Source organism: Oryctolagus cuniculus, chromosome 18 (genome assembly GCF_964237555.1).
Source record: "Oryctolagus cuniculus chromosome 18, mOryCun1.1, whole genome shotgun sequence".
NCBI classification, from domain to species: Eukaryota; Metazoa; Chordata; class Mammalia; order Lagomorpha; family Leporidae; genus Oryctolagus; species Oryctolagus cuniculus.
Genome location: NC_091449.1, coordinates 26,027,779 through 26,045,577, shown reverse-complemented (window position 1 = coordinate 26,045,577; position 17,799 = coordinate 26,027,779). Strand labels below are relative to the sequence as shown.

Here is a 17,799-nt window from a genome sequence, read left to right as displayed (position 1 = left end):
CCTCCCCTGCTTCTCGGAGCCACTCCTGCAGAGAGGCGGCGGCGGAGACCCGGCCAGCGCAGGGCGCGAGGCTCCCCACCGACGGCGCGCCCGCCCGGAGGACCACGCACCTCCGGCGGCGGCGGGCTCGGGCGCCTTCCCCCGGGGGCCGGGCTGCAGGTGCGGGCCAGGCCGAGCTGAGCCGGGTCGCCGTCGTGGCTTTTGATGTACTGGGATGCCTCGGTCTCCACCCCGCCAGCCATCCTCGGGGAGCTCCGCACGGGCAGGCTGGAACAAGTCTCACCTGAGCCGGTGCTTCGAGTGTCCCCGTGGCTCGGCGTTTTGAATAATCAATCCGCCTCCTCGGCTTCTTAATCATGCGCAACACAGGCCTCTCTCTCCTCCCTCCAGCCCCCACCCCCACCCCGCATCTCCTTCCCCATCTTCTTTGGTTTTCAACTCTTTGGGATACTGTGTTTCTGCCATTAACGTGCCCAGTGTCACATGCCAGCCTTTTCTTTAAAAACAAGCTCCTCATTGGTGTATCTGGACACTTCTTTTATTATTATTATTACTGAATCTTTTTTTTTTTTTACCCATAATGACACCAGGATCATTATATAATCCCATAACAAAGAGGCTTTTGAGGCACCAGCTTTTGTCCACTCCGGGACACAGAATCCATAATTGCATTATTCAGCTTCTGCCCCCTTCCCCGCCCCCGCCCCCAGCTCCTCGCCTGCGGGCAGCCCAGGCTCCCGCACCACTCACACCTCCACCTTGACACCCCGGGGCCGGTCCGCCCTGCCCAAGCCCTCCCCTGGCTGACCAGCCTCGCGAAAGTTACCTTAAAAAAAGTTATTTTGCTTGATAATTAAGTCCCACAGCCCACCGCCTGGTGATGGCGATTCTGCACCCAGAAGGCAGAGAACCTGCGTGACGTTTTTCTCCAAGTTTAATTACCGTATGCTAATTTCCTTGCCGACTACGTGATTAATTAAAATCATATTTTCATGATCATTTGGCACTAGTATTGTTTTAGAATTATCATGATCTCCTAAACAGTGTGTGTAAATAAAGTCGCCTCTAATGGCAGGCGCGGGAGGCTTGGCTGAGGACCTCTGCGTGTTTGTGTCGCGGCGATTGGCAACATAACTGCCTTATTTACATTAAATACGCCACAAGGTTACAGCGCCCATCAACGTCATTTGATCGCTGATGACTCCCTTAAACGCCCGGGCTGTGACTGATCTCCGCGTCCGGCTGTCCACCGAGATTCGCCCGCGAGTTTTTTTTTTTTTTTTTTTTTCCTTTCCCAGAAAAGAAACAGACTTTAAATAGTTTCAGGAGCAGGTAAGAATTACGCGTCTTCCTCTCGCCTTCTCCGTCTCTCTCGCTCCCCTCTCCCTCCGTGGCAATCTCTCTCGCTCTCTCTCTCTCTCCTCTCTCTCTCTCTCTCTCTGCCTCTCGGCTGGATAAAAAATTCTTTAGTCAAAGGCAGGAATGCAAAGTAGTGACAAGCGAAGGGGCTGATATATGTCTCAGTAACGAGTCTGACAATCAGAATGTAGCTCTCGGAGAATAGATAGATTTTAATAAGTGTGTTTACACGGGCTCAAGGTCAGAAGCAAGCTGTGCCGTGTTAAATGGTTTCTTAGTTGCTAGACAGAGAGAAAAAATGGACGATGGCACACCATTCTTTGTAGATTATTATATCAAGGGTTCAGTCTCTGGCTCATCAAAGCTAAATGCCGCAAGACCTATCTAGTTGCTGTGAATTATGCCAGGGCGACAATGGAGAGCGTTTTTAATGGTACAGTGCATTTCACCTACCAGATAGGGGAGGCCGAGCCGGGGCCCGCCGAGTCCGCGGGGCCGGGGGCTGCGCGCCGGTGAGCCGGGCGGCTCCGCGCCGAGGCCGGCCCACCCCGAGCCTGCCCTGCCCCGGCCGGGCCGGGCGCAGCCGGCGGGGCTCGGCGGAGCGGGCGCGCGGGGCGCGCGAGCAGGGCGCCCGTCCCCCCTCGGCCCCGGAGAATGATCAAGTCAATCATGTGGACGTGTTTCATTATTCATTGAACACAATCTTTTACAACGCTCCGCGTACGTGCCCGAGTTTGCTCCAGACGCCCGCGTTTCCATGTTTAAGGTAAGGAAAACAAAGGTGGGGGGGCGGGGGGCGGCGGGGCGCGGCGCGCGGGGGGCGCGCGGGGCCGCGGCGGGCGGGGGGCGCCAAAGTGAGTTTGGACTCTTGGCGCCGCACCCCCGCCCCTCCCCCTCCGCCGCCGGCCGGGCCTGTCGCCCGGGTCCTTCTCACCCCCATCGCGGTGAAAAAATACGGTCTAATTAAATATCCGCGGCGGTGACGTGGGCGAGCGGAGCTGTCAGCGGGGCGCGGCGCGGGGGACCGCGGAGACGCAGCGGCGGCGGCGGCGGCGGCCGGGCAGCGAAGGGCGCTCCAGAACTTCGGCGGCGGGCGGTCCCCGCGCCGCCCCGCCCGCGGTCCCGGGACCGTTACTTGAAAGCGCCCGGGGCCTCGCGCCCGCGCCAGCGCCCGCGCTCCGCTGCCGGCCCGGCCTGGCCCGCGCCGCCTCCCGCGCACGGCTCCAGCAGCCGCACCAAGGCCCCGGGAAACTTTGAAAAGGGTCTGGGGGCGAGGAGGCGGCGGGGGCCGCGCAAACTTCTGCACAAGTGACTTTCCTCATCTCCTCTGCGGCCCGCGACTGGGGGCTCCCCCCGGCTCCCTGTGTTCCCCCACCCCACCCCACCCCGGGCCGCGCGCGGTGGGAGCCAGCCCCTCCGCTGGGAAGCCGGATGGAGTAATTTTTTACCGCTTCCCCCCCCCCCAAAAAAAAATCAAAGTTAGCGGATGCTCCCAGTGCCCCAAACTTGCGGGCGCCCTGGGCCTGTGAGACCTGCCATTTTGTGTCTTCCTCGGCCTCTCGCACCCCGGGGGCCTGGAGAGGGGGAGGCCCGGGCCAAGGCGCCAGGGTCCGAACCCGCGACCCCAGGGCAGCCGAGGTGCCCGCAAGCGCCGGCGGCGCCCGCGCGGCACCTGCCCCAGCCCGGGCCTGGGCCTCCTAACCCCTGGGAGCCCAGCGATGAAAACAAGTCGATAAATAAATCAGTAACAGGTTCTGGAGGGGCTGAGCCGGCCGGTCCCGAGCGGAGGAGAACTGAGACCCCTCAGGGGGCGGAGGTGCTGGCCTTCGGGGGCTGCGGAAGGCCGGGACAAGGGGGGCTTCTGGGAAGAGTGTGAACTGTGGGACGCGCCCCTGGAGCCAGACATCTGAGTGACGAGGGCGCGATCTCCACTGATAAGCCTTTTCTCTCGCTTCGAGATGTTCTTCTTCTTCTTCTTCTTCTTCTTCTTTTTTTTTTTTTTTTGAAGATGAATTGGGGAAGATAGTCTTAGGCGCGACTTGGCATGTGTTTCGGGCAAAAAATAAAATAAAAATAAAAATAAAAATAAAGGGCGGTGGCGGGGTGGGGTGGAGTGTGTGTGTGGGGGAGGTATTTCTTTGATGAACAGCAAAGTGTCCAGATCTCGACGCACCCATCTGTTGCAGTTTTCCAAATAATTTAAAATACAGATGTCTCTGTACAGAGGAACGCGTGCGGAGTGCGGGAAGGTGGAAACGCAGGCTGGGAGAAGTTGGAAAAGGACCAGGAAGAGATGCGGGGCGAAGGGAGGGCTGCGCCCCCCCGCCCCGCAACTCCTGCGGGGCTTTCTCTGGGGACAGGTGGAAAGTTGAGTCCCCGCTCCACTTGTGTCTCGCGCGTGGTTCCCGCCGCCCGCCTCTGGGCGAACGCGCGCCCCGGCCCGAGCTATAGGGCAGTAGCGGCCGGCGGCGGCGGCGGCGTCGGGGCGGCAGCGGGGGCTGCAGGCCGAGCGGGCACGGGGCGGGGTCCCGGGCCCGCGCGGGTGGCGGCGGCGGCGGCGGCGGCGGCCGGGTTTTGTTTGGCGGATATTGTTATGTCTAACGGGTGCCTCGCCGGAGACGTGATGCGTCAGCCGCCTTCGATTTCACTTGGGCAGAAGAGACGGCGGCTGCGCGCAGTGCTGGCCTGCGGGGCGCGGGCGCCCGGTGCGTCCGGGGGGCTCGGCCGTGCGCGCGGGTGGGTGCGGGAGGCCCGCGGGATGTGGGCTCCGGGCGAGCGGGCCGGGCGGGGTGAGTGCGCGCGCTGCGCTGGCCTCCGGTCCCTCCTGCGCCTTCTGCCGTCAGCCGCCGCAGCCGTGCAGTTTAGCGGAAATCCGACAGGGGCCGCGTTTGCTGAGCGCATTCTGCGGCCCGGCTGGCGGAGCGGGCCGCCGCGGCTGGTCTGGCCGGCGTAGACGCGGGGAGGGGGCTGGAGGGGGCGCGGGCGGGGAGGGGCGCGGGGAGCGAGCTCTGCCCTAGGGGGAGCGCCGCCCCCTGCCCCCCCCCCCCGGTGTCCCTTGTGTCCCCGGCGAGTTGGGCAGCCCCGCGCGCCTCGGCGCTGGCGCCCCTGTGCTCGGCTCGGGCTTAGGTGAACTTGGGGTGGGGTGTGCGCGCGCGTGCGTGTGTGTGTGTGTGTGTGTGTGTGTGTGTGCATGGAGGGGCGGTTAGGCTGGGCACGCACTGTTTTCTTTCCCAGTTTCTTATCAGCAACTGGGGTTGTACTTTGAGGCCGGCTTTGCTCGCCGCTGGGGTTGGGAGGGGGCGATCCCTTCCCATCGCTCACATCTTTGTTCATTGTTCACTGCGTGCAAGGCAGGCGACTTCAAGGGGGGCAGGGCCCCACCCGCGCCGCGCCGGGCGTGATGGCGAGGGCGCAGACCCACGCGCGGAGGGGCGCCGGGGCAGTGGACAGGCCCGCTTTAATGAACTTCGCGGTGCTCCGGCGGCGGGACCCGGCGTAGCCGTGACGCGCCCCCATAAATCTGCCCGCCCCGGGCCGCTCCGACTACTCGTACAGTAGCGGCGTCAGATCCAGCGCGCGCCTCCCAGTCCGGAGTCCATTTGCATAATTGGATTTTTTTTTTTTTGGTGCCTCCTTCTTCCTCCCTGAAACTTGTTTGAAAACCCAAGTGAAAACCGCGACGACCTGCACACTCAAAAGCAAGTGCCAAGTAAGTGCCCTGCCGTGGCCGTGGCGCGCCGGGGCTGAGCGCGCAGAGCCGCCGAGCACCGTGCCGGGAGCCGCGCGCTGCCCGGCCGGCCGCGGGCGAGGGCTGGCCGCCGGCGGGAGCAGTGCCTCCGCGGGCGCCGGAGCTGCCCCGGCGCCGGCCTGCACAACTTTTTTTTTTTTTTTTAATTCCCCCTCCCCCTCGCCTCCCGACTTTGTGGAGCCGGCGAGGCGTTTGGGGACACGCGTGTACCTGTAGCGAGATTTGAGAGGCGATCTTTGGGGGCGTAGTGGACTTGGGCATCCCGGGTCGAGGGCGGGGAGTCGGTTCCCTCTGCCGCCTTGCAGGGCTGAGCGGCGAGCGAGCCGGGCCGGCTGCTGGTCGCGCCGCGTCGCGGATGCAGCTCTCCACCAAATGCCTGCCCCATTATCCTTAGGTTTGCGTGTGTGTGTGTGTGTGTGTGTGTGCGCGCGCGCGACTGTGCTTTAAAAAGGAGGAAAAGCAACCAAAACAAGCTCAGGGAAGGCTTTCCCCTTCGCTCGCCCCCTTCCTCCAGCATTATCTGTCTCCATCGCGGGGAGGATCGCGAGGCTCGCCTTTGCGGAAGACAGGGTCACGGAGAGATCGACAATTCTGTTGCAAATGGCATACATTCGCTAGCAAGAATACAGCCGCGTATTCACAAAAATACCCGCCTTTGCACAAGGAGGAGAGCGGTTTTAGCAGGAGCTGGGGTTTTATTTAAAATGCATAATATAAGATTGTTATTTACAGCGTGCAGAACCTGGAAGGCAGTCGCTTTGCCTGGGGGGAAGACTGTAACCCTAGTTCCTATTTGCTGGGCCAGCTTGGGGACGCAGCTTTGAGCCTAGGGAGTCGCAGGGGGGCGCCCCCAGCAGCCCTCTGGCCCTTGCTCTGGGAGCGCCTACGGCTTCTGGCTGAAGGCTGCTTTAGTTATGATGTCATTCTGATAGCGGAGTGCAAATGTCTCCTGATTCCACCATTAACCGCCTGGCTGATTTGCTCGGTAACGATAGCGCTGCCGTCCAGTTCCCTGACAAACGCAGGACCGCTGAGCCCCAGGAGTTAACTTTTCCCCCTACTGAGGAGGGAGCCGGCTGGCAGAAGTCTTTGGACTGTCTCGGCCTCATGGAGTCACCGACATGGACGACAGGCCCCTGGACGGAGGGAACCCCTGTTTTTCCAAAGTTTGGAAAACTTTGAGGAGGCGTTGATTTCCAGAATACCCTTAATATGTGAAAGCTTGGATTCCAGTTCTGCCCAAGCCGAGGCGTTGGGACACGGCGATGGTGGGGATGCCAGGTCTCAGTGTGGCCATTGTGTGGAAGAAGGGCTGGTGACATTTGAGTCCTCGCTGCCGTCCATTAACCGTGACTTTAATGTTAATACCACTGCGAGTAAACCAGATTTAGTGTTGAGTTTTAAATAGTGTACAATGATTTAAGATTTCTTTTGATTTACTGTTCAAATGAAATTTGCATAAATGTGATGAAAATGAACTTAACATCTGGGCATATGAAAAAAGGTTAGTACCTCATATGTCATCTGCAGAGAAAGCGTCTAAAATGCTTTCACCCTAAACTGGGTTCGGGAGACAGTTCCTGGAGACATAAACGGTAATTATGGAAAACCTGGAGAAAATGCTTTCAATAAATTTGCATTCTCGTGGACCAGTGCTCTGGAAACCCATCTCGTGCAGTGCCTGGAGTGCTTAACTTCTCTGCCGGCTTGCGATCCCCGCAACTCAGCAACTTAGCTGCTAGCAGGGGCTGAATTCACAGAAGACTTGAGGCGCGACAGACAGAGGCCAACAGCCCCGTTACGGGAGAGGACAGGGAGGTGGCCAGGAGGTGCATCCCTACTAATCACAGTTGCCCCTGGGCGGGGGTGGCAAGCGGTGCTGAGACATGGAATTGCTGCCTGCTGAGCACCAAAAAAGCTGACCAATTAGGTTGTCTTACTCTGCCTTAGGTTACCAAAGGCATTTCCTATAAAATCCATGAGCCCAATCTCGTGAACTCTGAACCGCTTCTTCATTTTGGAGTCTGCCAAGCTTGTCTCTGGCGTCAGGAAATCCGAGTTAAACAGCCTTACCCGGTGCGGTTGCCTTTTGCTCACAAGTTGGCTATGAATGGCACAGGTGTTTGTAAAGTGCCTCGGATGGAGGGGAAGAAAGACAGCAGCGATGCTCGTGAGAATACAGAGGAACTTTTTTTTTTCCCCAAGAAGAGTTTCATAAAAGAAGAAAGCAAATAGATTTATTTTTCTAGCTTGAATGAGGACAATTATAGCTTTTTAACATCCTTGGATTTAGTGTTTTTAATAAGCCTTTTAAGTAAGCTGAAATATTGGCTTGCATTTTGTTCTCAACATTATTTAAAGTGAGACTTGACACAAATTTAAAAACAGAAGTGAGTTTTCAGCAGGTCGGCTTTTGTCCACGCTGAGGACACGTGCCCCCCCGGCCCCCCAGCACGGCTGGCAGGATTGAGAGCCAGGGAGTGCTCGGCTCTGACTCCAGGTGAGGCCTCAGGCCTGGACTAGAGGGATGCTGGCCGTCAGGTGGCCTGGTGCTGTCTTTCAGACTGTGAAGGGTGGATTTGGGAGTCTACAGGCGAGGGTCAAGTTCAGGAACCTTGATGAGAACCTGGGGGCTTGCTCAGTGGGCGCACACCTGCTGTGTGTGTGCTGCCTGCCTCCTGCAGGGTGGGCCAAGGCAGGGTACGGCTGAGGCTACAGAGGGACTGTTGGTGGGTAGGGGTGGGTGGGGGAGAGGCAGAGGGAGCAGGGAAGGTCCCAGGGGAGGGGGGAAGGGAAGGCTCTGCTGCTGGGTGTTTTGCGTGGTGCCTGGGTGGGAGGTAGACCTTTTGCCAAGCAGACTGATCAGGTGCTCAGATCTGCAGTCTTTAGACCGTGCTGATGTTCCTCTTGGTGGCAGTGAGTGTCCCTGGGGTAGGTGGTGAGCAGATGATGTGTGCTGTTAGGATGAGCTAAGCCAGGGAGTGGCCCAACTGGGGTCTCCGGTGTAGTGATGGTGGTGTGTGTGCACTGGGGGAGGGCGCTGCCTGATGGAGGCACCTGTGCTGGGTGATTTTCTTGTGACCCACAATTACACTAAACAAGAGAGATCCGTGAGTTTGTATATGTGTGTGTGTCTGTGTATGTGTGTGTGTGCACGCGTGTATTGGAGCCCGCGGTGCTGAAATAAGCAAAGGGAATCAGAAAGTGCAAAGGAAGCTGTAGCCTCAGGACACAGACCCTGGGGAAGGAAGCTCACTCTTTCTTCTTTCTTTTTATTCCTCCCCCCATGTGGGTGGTCATGAACGGGGCCACCTCTAGAAGATGGGCGTGGAGCCAGCCACCTGCCCTGGGGCCCCCAGCAGTGCCTGGAGTAGGGCTTCTGTTGCCGGCTGCCCCTGGAGCTGCATCGTGTGTGCGGCTAGGGGTTGGCTGTGGCTGGCTCCGTTGGCTATTGGAAGCTCTCCCCCAGCTTTCACTTTTAAACATCATTGTATGTATGTGGTTTGCCTCTTCCATTGGAGTTTCTGCTATGATCAAGAGTATCAACTATTTACTTGGCTTTTCACATGCTCCGAGCTTGCTGGGGTTGGGTTTTATTTTCTCTAAGAAACAAACTCAGATTAGGGTGAGCCCTTGGCTGGAGCTTGCCCGACTAAAATGGGCATCATTTCTCCAGACCAGGGTTTCTCAGCAGTGGCACCACTGCCTGTGTGTGGGGTCTGTGCCATGCAGGGTGGGGTGTTGGTAGCATATCTGACCTCTACCCTCTCTGTGCCAGTAGCTTTCCCAGGTGAGACTAGGCTAGCCTTGTGCTTAAGATCTTAAGATAGCCACATCCTGCAAGAGAGAACCTGGGTTTGATTCCTGGCTTGAGTTCCTAATTCTGGTGTGCACCTGCCTAAAAGGGCATGCTGGGGAGGCAGTGGTGATGGTATAAATAATTGGGTTCCTGGATCGTGTTCGTGGCTCCTGGCTTTGGCCTGCTGGCCCAGCTCTGGCTGATATGGGTATTTGGGGAGTGGGCCACTGGCTATATGTCTGTCTCTCAGATACAAATTATCTCTAGACATTTCCAGATATTCCCTGATGTGAGGGGGAGATCAGGCTCATTCCCCACACGTGGTGTGGCAGGCTGTGTCCTGGGAGCCACAGGGACTGTGTTCGCTGGTGGGGCAAAGACAAGTGGGTGAGATAGTGGATCAGACCCTGCACCAGCTGGGGGTCACCTATGGGTCTGAGAGTGGGGAGAACTTCCCCAGTGGAAGAATTCATTGGTAGGGGGTATCTAGAGCCAAGGAGGGCAGCTCTGCCTGTTTTCTATGTCAATGACACACTGAAGGTTGGCTCTGTGAGTGACAGCTGCATCCCTGGGCCCCTGGCCGTGCCCCACAAACCTCCTGGGGGAAGGAGCAGAAGCTGGGCAGCCTGCTGGCAGGTTAATGGCGGTTGTTCCTTTGTGAGCATTTCCTAGGTGCGAGGCATGGCTTCAAGGGCTTTTCTGGGAGGGAAACTGAGGCAACGAGACTGGTGGACAGTGGGTCCAGAGTTGGCACGCCCACCCCCTCTACGGCCACAAAGCATTCAGCTGTCCTTCTCAGGGACACACTCTAGGCAGGGCCCCTGTGCTCCTTTGCTGACTTGGAGCTCACCTGTGGACCTGTCACCTGCCACCAGGCCTTGGGGGCTGTCTGGTAGTGGGCACAGGTCCTGGATGGCCACAGCACTGAGGGTGGACAGGAGCCTCTGGCTGGGCGGTGACAAGATGCTGGCGTGGATGCTTCCAAGGCAGTGAGAGAAGCGAGGAGGAGAGGGGTTTCTGAGGTCTCCCCTCATCTACCCACTGCTCTTAGTCTGAGACCTTACAATGAGGACGTTAAGTGGCGTTTTGACACAGGAAAAATGATCACTGCCGACTTGAGCTGCCATTAACCTGGGAGTTTCCTATCAAGGCGTTGCTACATTGATTACCTGGGCTGTGTTGAGCCTGGGCTTGATGACAGAGGTGGGTTCGGTGTTCCTGCCTGCTCTCTCCCTGCTGGCTCCTGCACCTGCCCCGGCCTTCAGGCCTCCTGTCGCTTCAGCTCACTCCTCACTCTCTCAGGCCACTTGGGACCATTGGCCCCTTTGGTTTTCTTTTTAGCCTTTTTGTTGCTTTGTTATGGAATCCCCTGCTCTCTCTCTCTCCCTATCGCTCTTGCTCTCGCTCCCTCTCTCCCTCTCCTCTCTCTCTCTCTCTCTCACACACACACACACACACACACTTGAAGTGGCTCTATTTAGCTTGCAAAAGCAAACCCTTAAATTCCCCAAAATCAAGATTAATCACAGAAATGCATTCAGTCCTAATGATAATGGTGTTCTCCCTTGTGTTGCTGAGATTCCCGCCTCATTCCCAGAGACTGGAGCAGGATCTGGGCTCCTGAAAGTGTGGGATTGTGGGGCTCTTGCGGGGAGTGGACACTTCTGCCTGTAGTTTCCCAGAACCTGAGTGGGGAGGAGCTAGGGCACGTGGGCGTAGTGGGCAGAAGTGGCCACACGTCAGCATTTGCTGAGGCCGCTGTTGGGCACTCGCCCCATGCCAGGCCCTGCATTTTTGCCGTGTTTAGTCCTCTTAACAACCCAGGGTAGGGCCTTCTGTGCAGCATTCCCAGTGGGGGAACCGAGGGACAGGGCCACTTGTTGCATATACAGAGCAGTGGCATGGCCAAGCCGGGCTTTGCAGCCAGCTGCTGCCCTGGTCTGGGAGGCTCTTGCTCCTAACCCTGGGTTACACCCCCTTAGCACCCTGGGCAACCCTTAGGTCCGGGAACGACAAAATCAGCCTTCCACATAATGTTAGAATGAGAGTGAAAATGTGGACCGGAACTTGCTACTTTGCGAACATATGCATTGTTGTAAATCTGTGTCCAAGAGGAAGAAAATATTTGGAAACTCGGTATCAGCTGAAGAGTAACCGTAGAGACAGCAAACAGATCACACAAATATTATCCATAAAATTTAACCTTCTTCAGTGCCTTGATGTTGCGTTTTATATTTCAAAATATCTAGACACATGTCTCCCTTATTGACTAGAGAAAAAAGGGACGCCAACAAGTTTTTTTTGGGATTTTTTTTTCCCTAGAATTTTCATTCTCTATATTAATGCCTACCGAAGTCTAATCAGGGGAGGCCTTGGGAATGATTAAGGAGAGGCGGTCCTGTGTCGGAAACCCGTGAAGGGCTGGGGCGTCTCCTTGCCATCCCAGCTGTAGCGCTTTTGTTGCTTTGAGTGGGGGTGATGACCTGGTGCAGACAGGGGGTTATTCCTGCAGCCTTGACTCTGCTCCGAGCAGAGCAGGGAGCAGCTCACTGAGGGATCGTGGCTGGATCTGCTCCGGGATCTCAGGGCGCGGCTTCCCAGCATCGGAGCAACTTTTCTTCACCAGCCAACATTGCTTCCGCTCAAAGAAGGTCGGTGCTGGGAGTGGCTGGCCCCTCCACTGGCCTGGGAAGAGTCTGCCAGGTGGGAGAGTGGAAGGTGGTGTGGGAACATGGGGCGGGACAACGCAGCAGCCACATACTGGTGTGAAAGGCTGCCATCTGGTTGCAGGGGCCTGCCCCTGTGCCGGGCTCTGCACAGCCACGTTCCTCCTGGGGGTCCTGCCCAGGAGGGCTCAGAGGTTGCGGGCACCATTTCTGAAGCAAAAAGCCAGACACTCCATCTGCAGTTCTTGTCTTCAATCATTGATTTGACAACTTAATATTTATTTTCTGTGTGTTTTTTGGTTGTTTTTTATTTTGGTTCAGTCCCCTTCCCTCCCTTCCTCCTTTCCGCCCCCCCCCCACACCCCCGCCCTGCGCGCCTACACACTCATTCTGAAAGTATTTTGCAAACGCTTTGTCAGAGTTGCGGGGGGCCCTGGGGTTTCAGCTCCATGTAAAATTCCCATCGAGCGCATTGGGAAGCAGAAGTAGTGCAGACGAAATGACACGGGCGTTTGCATCATCTGAAAATGTATCGATTAAGGCTGGAAGGGAGCAATTTTCCCCTTTAATGACTGCTGTCATCCCAGGCAAGACACAGCGGCTTCTGAATCCGTGACAAGTGGTGGCCTCTGCCAGGGTCTGGTCATCTGGTGCCCACGCCCGTGCCCCTGTGGTGTAGGGGGACAGCCCCACAGCCTGCCCTTTGCTGGCAGGGATGCTGTGTGCGTGCCAAGTGTTGGCCTGTTGGTTCTTTAGCGAGGGCTGGCTATTGGGGTCAAGTAACGTATTCCAAATACTGGAAGGTGTGCCAGCTTCTAGCCCCACCCAGAAGTGCTCCTTGCATTTTGACATCCTGCCCTTTTATTTCACTGCCTGCTTGCAAGCGCCCATCGTCTCCAGAGGTTGACAAGAGCTGGATCGGTAGGAGGTAATTTTTTTTCTCCCCAGGCACTGCCGGGATGAGGAGTCTGGCTCACCGGTGGGGACTCTGCTGTTAAGAAAACTTTTCCCACCCCTTTTGCATGATCATATTGCTCGGAGAAAAATCACATAGTTTTGGTGTGTGATCTCCAGATACCACCTTCAATAAAATAATTTGCTCATTGATCTAAAGCATGAGTGGATTCCAGCTGCTTTGGTCCTCAGAACAGACTTTGGAGTTGGAATCTGTCTCTTTGACTCACTTCTGGGAGGGGCTGGCCTCTCACAGAGGTCACTGGGAGAGGGCAAGGAGGGGGCAGCAGCCTGGGGAGGCAGGGGATGGAGCACTTATTTCTTCCAGGAATCAGAGGGCTTAGCAGAAATCAGTTCAAAATCCTAGTGCGGTAACTTGTGTATAAGCGAGCGGTGATTTGTGCTTTCTGATCTCTGTGTCCCCGGGCAGGCAGACCGAAGGGGTCCTGGGCTGGAGGGCAAACAGCCTTTTACTGACCCGCCATCAGCTGGCCCTCGCCCTGCAGACAGCTGGGAGGAGGCTTGAGGCCGGTCCCCACTTCCTACACGTATGGTTGCTCCCTAAAGAGGAGCCTGTCTAGGGGGATTCTTGGTGTGCACGCTACTTGCTAATTTGTTGCAAGGGCTACCTGGTGCAGGTGTATCGCTTGATGTTTCAATATCTATAGGTTTTTTGCATAATTTAATTTTAAGGGTGTCCCTTCCCTCATTCTCTGATTAAGACACTTATTTCATTGAGCTGAAAGCCTCACGTTTGTAAACGAGCAAGAGCTGGAAGCATTTTTTGTTTTGTTTTGTTTTGCTCTTAAGCTATGGAGCACAGTGATAAAGAGCTCAGGACCAGGGCGATGGGACCAAGTTCAACAGGCAGCTCCTCCACACGCAAGATGTGGGCAGGCCATTTTTATCTTCAGGCCTCAGTGTTCTCATCCATGGAAGTGGATCAATTCCCCTTCCCTTGCGAGGGCAGCAGGGTCGACATAGAAAAGGATTCACTGAGGAGCCCCGAGCCCCGAGCGAGTGGAACGGCAGCTCCGGGGACTGCTTGCGCGCTCCGTCTTGCCGCCTGTTTCAGAAATGGCAGCCCAGCCAGCAGAAGCCCCCGGCGCCAGCCATCTCCAAGCCTGCTGAGAGGTGCCATTGCTTCTGCACTGCCCTGGCTGGTCTTCGGAGTTATTTACCTTGGGATCAATAAGTATTGGCTGATTGATTTCCTATGTTTCTGAAGATGCATTTTAATGGGTCAGCTGAGTTCATGGAGGGGCTGGGGGGTGGGAGTTCTGTCTACATCTTCACTAAGCAAACATTCTCACTCAAGTCCAGCAAATGTCAGCACCACATTTCTGGCCCCTGTGCACACAGCACACACACCACTCATGTGCACACATGCCACACAGCACACACATCACAGATGTGCACAGTCTACATGTGACACATGGCACACACACCACACGTGTTCACACATGCACACAAGCACACACATACACACAGCAACACACACACACGTGCACAAAGCACGTGGCACATAAACCACATGTGTTCAAAATGCACACCTGTACACACACACAGCAATATGTGCACACATGCACAAACAGCACATGGCACACACACCATGCATGTTCACAATGCACACATGTGCACACACATATACAGATCACACAGCACACACAACATATGTGCACACATGTTACATGCACACACCATGCAACTGTGCACATGTGCAACACATCTCACGAAACACGCATGTTCACTACACATATCACACACAAAGACACATCGCATAGGTGTATCTGTGCACATACATGAGTGAACACACACACCACTCACATGTGTGCATTTATACACACACCTAACCACACATACTGGTTGCTGGAATCCTGGTGGGAATATGATAGGCCTGTTGTTTTCATCTTTTCACAAGATGGGAAGCATTTTGAGGCCGTTGTATTATACAAAGCAGAGTGAAGGTAGTGCCGACTTCTTCGGTTTCAGGTTCCAGATAAAAAAAAAATCTCTGTGTATTCATATGTACATCACACACATGCATGTACTCGTAGACACCCCTCACATCCACATACTTGTATACACAGCCACACCGGCACATCCATATACTCCCCACACACATCCGTATACTCATATACACCTGCACGTGTGTTATACTCATACACGCCTGCAATCCATGTACTCATTCTCACACACACCCATGTACTCATATACACACCTACACATCCATATACTCATATGCACACCTACGGTCCATATACTCACTCACGCCCACACACACCCATGTACTAATACATGCCATTATACTTGTAGACACACGCACACAATCCATATACTCATATGTACACTTACATATCCATATACTCATACACACCCAGACACATCTGTATGCTTGCATACACACCTGCACCTATGCATGTCAGGGTCTTGCCTAATTTGCATACCACCATACATTCACATGTTGGCTTCAAAGGAGCCCAACACTTGAGCATGAAGTATAAAATTAATGACCTGGACCTTGAGCCATGGAGTTCAAGGTGAGTCCCCTAAGACAGAGGTGAGGACTTGCACATAAATCCTTGACTTTGCCCACAGGGGAGGAAGGTGGAATTCTGGCCTGGCTTTCCCTCACTGAAGGGAGAGGAATCCCAAATTTCTACCAAAGCGAAAATGCCAGCCTGCCCTTGACAGGAAGGCATGCCTTGGTGATGCTGTGTTAACAAGCGAGACTCCATCTTCCTGGAGGACATTTGAAACCAAGATCGGAGCGTGTCAATAAACCTCAGCTTTTATTGAGTGCTTCTTAGCTGGGAGGCCTGCACCTGCAAGACCTCACTGAGCTCAAGCCTCAGACATCACTCTGCCTCTTGATGGCAACAGGGGGACTTGTGCATGGGGTGCTAGGTGGCGAGCAAGACTCTCTCCAGACAGACCTGTGCTTGTGACACCCGGGCCGTGTGTGCACTTTATCTCTCTCTTCCTTTGTTTCTATTCTTCTTTCTTCTTCTTAAATATTGATTTATTTATTTGAATGGCAGAGTTACAGAGAGGGAGAGAGAGAGATCTTACATCTACTGGTTCACTCCCCAAATGGTTGCAACAGCCAGGGCTGGGCCAGGCTGATGCCAGGAGTCAGGAGCTTTATCCGGGTCTCCCATGTGGGCACAGGGGCCCAAGGACTTGTGTCGTCTTCTGCTGCTTTCCCAGGTGCATCAGCAGGGAACTGGATAGGAAGTGGATCAGCCAGGACATGATGCTGGCATTGCAGGCAGCGACTTTCCCCCATTTTGCCTCAGCACCAGCCCCTGCTTGTGCCCTTTCAAGGGAGGCTCTTGATGCCCACCTGGAGCTTCGCTGCACTTGGGATTTCCCAGGAAAGATACTGCAGTGGGAGAATTGGGACTCATGGGAGAGACAGATGCAGGGGTTGAGTTACAAAGAGCCCGTCTTTCTTGCTCCGTGAACCCTCACGATGTGAGGTCTGTTCCCAGCATTTCTGAGCACAGGAACCATTTCTCTTCTTAAGAGGCCTTTAGGTCAAAGGCCTGGGAATAACAGCGGAGGCTCTGGGGATGGGGTGCGAGGGGTACCCACCCCCAGACCCTACAGCCATCTCCTCCTGTCTCCCCCTCCCCCACCGTCCTTTACCTCACTCTCCTCTACAGTCATGGTTCAAATCCTTCCTGTTCCACGAGGCCAAACTTGAACACCTGCCCTAGCCAAAAAGCATGTGATGACCCATGAGGCTTGGTGGGGCCAGGCCAGTGGCAGGCGCCCCCGCCTGTCTGCTCCCATGTGGGGTTTTAGGAGCAGATCGTCTCCAGAGTTTCAGAGCAGCCTGTTCGGGAGACGTGGGGAGGTGGTGCCTGCTCTGGTTCTTCCCCATCCGCAGTGACTTGTTGGCCAAACCAAGGGCAAGAGCTTCAGTACTCGTTGTGTCCCAAGGCCCCTTTGGGGGTGTCTTTTTAAATATTTATTTATTTATTTGAAAGGCAGAGTTACAGAGAGGCAGAGGAAGAGGCAGAAAGAGAGAGGTCTTCCATCCACTGGTTCACTCCCCAGATGGCTGCAATGGCCAGAGCTGTGCTGATCCAAATTGAGGATATAGGAGCTTCTTCCAGGTCTCCCATGTGGGTGCAGGGGCCCAAGGACTTGGGCCATCTTCCACTGCTTTCCCAGGCCATAGCAGAGAGCTGGATCAGAAGTGGAACAGCCAGGACTCGAACTGGCGCCCCTATAGGATACTGGCGCTTTAGACCAGGGCTTTAACCCACTGTGCCACAGCATTGGCCCCGGGAATGTGTTTAACGGGTCAGTATCCTGTGTCCAGGGCCCCAGGGGAATGTCATCTCTTCCAGGAAGTGGGCTGAGCTACTCCTACCTCCCTCCCACTTCCAGGAAGTGGGCTGAGCTTACCTCCCTACCAGCTGCCCAAGGCAGCCCCCAAGCTGAATGGCGGCTCTGCCGGGGAGAAGGCCCTGGGAGTGCAGGGCAGGTGATGCTGGCTGCAGGTCCCAGAGACAATGGCTGGCTTTCCAGGGGTCACTGGGAAGAGGCCCCCAAGCCGTGGGGCGAGGAAGCCGACTCTGAGAAGGCAGCGTCCCTAATGATATGCTACGGGAGGGGAAGGCTTTGGGTGCTGGTTGTTGGCTACCTAGGCGCCCATGCTCAGTGATGGCTATGGAATGAATGACCGGAGAGTGAGGGACATGGCCTTTGAGTGGTGGCTGGTGGGGACAGGGGCAAGCGCAGGGAAGGGGGGAATTGGCCTGGTCATCTGGGAAGACCTGCAGGGGAGGCTGGCCGCTGGCTCATCTGTTCATCCTTGGACCAAACTTTGAAACTGTCCAGAGTCCTGGGGATTTGACAGGGAACAGAAGACAAAAATCTCTGCTCTTGTGCAGCTCACTTTCTGATGGAGGGAGACTGACCATGAACTTTACGGGACGTCAAAGGGAGATGCATGTTATGGGTGCAGGGAAAGGGGATACAGCAGGCCAGGGTGCTCTGAGGTCCCCAGTATGTGGGCAAGGAGCCTCCCTGAGAAGCTCACCCGTGAGTGCAAATGTGGACAAGAGCATTGAAGGCTAAGGCAGCAGCAAGTGCAGAAGTCCTGGGGCAGGACTGTGCTGTGTTTGAAGAGCAGCAGCAGTGGCTGCGGCGAGAGGGGGTGGAGAGTGAGCAGTGTGAGCAGGGCCCATGAGGGAGCTTCCACTCGCCACACTCCTCTCTCTGCAGGGCTGTGGGCAGTGGCACTCTGCTGAGTAGAT

General features: G+C 55.8%; 1 protein-coding gene across 5 annotated transcripts in view; it reads left to right on the top strand.

Moving 5' to 3' along the window:
* The first annotated feature begins 1,009 nt into the window (after positions 1-1,009).
* The window catches only part of ZNF536 (zinc finger protein 536), a 457,958-nt gene continuing 441,168 nt past the window's right edge, over positions 1,010-17,799 (top strand). For 2 of the 5 annotated variants that reach the window (XM_051833369.2, XM_051833366.2), the window contains exon 1: positions 1,010-1,332. The gene's annotated coding sequence lies outside the window, so the exon portion shown is untranslated. Of the gene's footprint in view, positions 1,333-1,354; positions 2,126-3,931; positions 4,065-4,385; positions 5,069-17,799 lie in introns of those variants that run through there. The other 3 variants (XM_051833363.2, XM_051833367.2, XM_051833365.2) reach the window with 3 other exon arrangements.